We start from the raw sequence: 3,538 nt of genomic DNA on the forward strand, positions 1-3,538 counted from the left end.
TACATGTAATTAGATGCGAATGGTTTGTTGTACCTCTTGAAGTGTTTCAAACTTGGTTTGTTTTTGTGAGGTATTTTGTATTTGGCTCTTAAACTAAAAAAGGTTGATAACCTCTGGTACAAATGTTTTTTTTTTAATTTGGAGTTGTTTGTGTTATTTTAGATTCCGCTGAAGGTGAATTGTAATGTTCTGTATTGGAGTGTGAAAAGATATTTAGAACTACTAAGTTCTGAAAGGTACAAAGGAAAAATTTAATTACGAAAGGGAAAGAAATGGTCGATAGAAGAGCAAACATTCAATTAAAACTCACAAAATACAAGTTGGACGGGTGACTACGCATATGCTACGGCAACCTCGCATTAACAATAAATCGCCATTACCAAAAACTATGCTTTTAGCCGAAGAAAAGTGTCATCGTGCCACATACATATCAACATTAAAACGCGGCTGATGACCACCGTAAGTGGTATTTGTCCTTCACCGTCAAATATTCTTTTATTTTGGTTATTTTTTGTCGGTTTATGTTTTATGCAATTATTACAATAATAGGACGAAAAAACATTTTTTTTTGTACAAACCTATTATAATAATATATGTGCATTCTACTGCAGCGTGATAAGGTTATGACTTATTGTAGCAACAGGGAAACAGAGCGCATTGTGGTCAGTGAATCACTATTTGTCGCTTTTGTAATTTCAATTAAACGTTTATATGCTAATAACTTTATGAACAACTATGATAACCCGTTTCAAACGAGTGCGGGCATTCTTAACCTAGGGTGCTCGCACCTCCGGGGAGAACGAGATCTGTTTTTAGAGGTTGCGAGGATGCTAAATAATTAGGGTCGGTTATATCAATTTCATTACTACATCTACAACTATCACTTGCAACCGCAAGAGGTTAGTCATTGTTTTGATGGCGTCTTCGTCTGTGTCTTTGCCACCAAAACGCGTAGGCAGTTCCAACCCATATCCAAAATATAATGACGAACTCTTTCGTTGTGAACTTTACTCCACAGTGAACTGTCAAAAAATGTTTTATTTTACTATAATTATGTGCTAAAAAACACAAAAAAATGACTTTTAACTATATTCAAAATCGTTTAAGTTCATGTTAACAATTTCAGATTAAAACATTGTGTATTCAGAAAAAAACATTTACTGAGAAGAATTTTGAGCTGAACACACTACACATATTAAACAAACGTTTCAAACACAACTGCGTTCACCAGTGCTATTGCTAAATGGCTAAAACTGACTGCACCGACTGTGCCCACCAACAGACAAAAGAGGAGCAACCACGAACAGCAAGTGATACAGCTCTTCTGTAAGACGGTACATGACAATGATGATGAACACAACTTTTTAAAACCTTTGCTCAAAATGTCCAGCATTTATTGTTTAATTTTGTGGTTCTGTTCATAAAACAGCTTGTTTTAATATTCAATATAATAAATGCCGAGAAGCAACTACTTAAAAAGGAGGACATTGCCAAAAAGCAGCATATGCGCTTACCCGAAACAACGTAGAAGACCGCCGTCCAAAGGATTGCTGAATAGACCAATTCATTGGGCATTTTTACTGATTTGTTTGTTGAGTAATTAGATATAATGCTCTGTAGAAAATCACTCGAGTAGTTTTCTTAGCCTTTCAAAAATTTTGTGTTAGCAAAAACTGAAAAATGCATGCATGCTGGCCAATCTGTATGGTGATGCACCTCGGACAATGGTCCAAGTTGCCATTTAGTTACGGGACGCTGCCTAACTACAAAGAGCAATAATAGCCACATGACTCTATGCAGGGCGTTTTCGTTATGGTCTATCCGATAGACTCTATCGTAAAAGTTTTAAATAATTTAATTTCAATATTTCCGTGCTATAACTTTTGAACACTGCCCTTAGTTTATACATTATTGAACTGAATGTAACATGCTATTTTGTCAAGTTTAAGAAGTATATATTCAGAAAAACAACTTTACTTGCGGCCCTGGTGAAACGAATAGGAATCGTCCGACTGGATAAATATACAAACCTGCACCAGCACCAGCAGAATCGTAAATGAGAAAGTAGAGCTCTGTGACAATGAAACAGAAAGTGCTTGGAAGTTTCGCGTGTTGATCCAGGAACGTAAGCGAAATGCTGTCGCAAAACGTATTTAAATCTAAAATAATCAGAACAGAACTGGTCAAATATATGATTAGGAGAAAGAAGAACGTGATGTTTAACCGGAAAAGTTTAAAAAGTCTTTAATAGGTCATTAAGGAACAAGCGAGGCAGTAAAGGTATTTAAAACCACTTTTACTGGTCTGAGGAGTAAGCAGTATGTATCTAAATGCAAATTATAACGTAGTCAAACCGTAGGAGCAAAAGAAAACATTCACATAAAAGTTTGTTTCATATTATTCAGTATAAATGCCTACCTGATACAAAGCAGGGGACTCATATGGAGGAACATAAAAGTATTTTAGAACCTATTGCAAATCGTTGAAAAAAAAACGATTTTTTCAAAGTAGCTTCCCTCATACTGACTGCAAAATGTACAAGATACAACACGACAGCTTTCCGTGCTGTGTTTCCGTGTAGCAAACACGAAAGCCCTGGCTATGCGTCCAATTACATACATCTGTTATGTACCGTTGCGATGTAAAAATATTTTTAATTCATTTCAATACCGTGACGCTATACAAAAACACAAGAAACATCGCATATGTATTGTTCGGGTGAATGTCAACTCAGATTGCGACATTTTGACTTTCGCGATAGATACAATGATATATTATAGCAAACAGGTTAAATGAAAATAATTATTGTGGGCAGTGACATGCACAATACAATACCGTGTGAATTTTTGTACTCTTTCTTTATTTAAACAACGAATTTTATACAGAATTATGTTGCAAATACCAAGTCGTACAGTATATAGAGCAGCTAACTAAATAACAGACCACATACAAGCCAAAACACATATTTGGCGAAGAACGGTGGGTTCATGAATCCCGAGCAGGTGTATGGGCCGGTCGCCTGTCCGTTTGTCTCCTACCGGGATTCGAACTCAGGATATCCTGGCCAGAGACCTACATCTTAAACAAAGTATTGTTCTCTACCGCCACTAGGCGGTCATTGGCAAAATGGTTTGGGTAAAATATATTGTACGTTTATGACTGCAACAAAATCAATAAACTGCAGGACAGTTTTCCTTGGCCGGTTCTGTACTCTTTTTGGTGTTTAACTTGTTTTCCCTGTGTTGCGCTATTACATTACAAAGTGAATTAGTCATCTTTATAAAAAGAAAATATAACATACAAGAACAGTTTATTGACAGTTCGAATGATACAAATAAATGGTCATGGATGTCATGGAAACATTTGTACTTAATAAAATTTAAGGACATTTTAAGTCATGCTTTTCAACAGTCGAATTCTTTGTTAGATTTTGAATAACTTCTAACATTTTGATGATCAATTTTGTGAGGTTAGGAGAATTTATTGGACCATGGCATAACACAGAAAAGGCAGAACTGTGCGTTTTACTCTTTCAATA

At 35.7% G+C, this 3,538-nt stretch overlaps 1 long non-coding RNA gene across 1 annotated transcript; it reads right to left on the reverse strand.

Annotated features, from left to right (window-relative positions):
• Nucleotides 1-728: 728 nt before the first annotated feature.
• Nucleotides 729-1,588, reverse strand: LOC145895157 (uncharacterized). Its single transcript, XR_014401600.1, has 2 exons — nt 1,515-1,588; nt 729-1,022 (listed from the first exon to the last, which is right to left on the reverse strand). It is a non-coding gene; the product is annotated as an uncharacterized LOC145895157 (long non-coding RNA).
• Nucleotides 1,589-3,538: the final 1,950 nt, after the last annotated feature.

Source organism: Ascidia mentula, chromosome 3 (assembly GCF_947561715.1).
Source record: "Ascidia mentula chromosome 3, kaAscMent1.1, whole genome shotgun sequence".
Classification (NCBI taxonomy): Eukaryota; Metazoa; Chordata; class Ascidiacea; order Phlebobranchia; family Ascidiidae; genus Ascidia; species Ascidia mentula.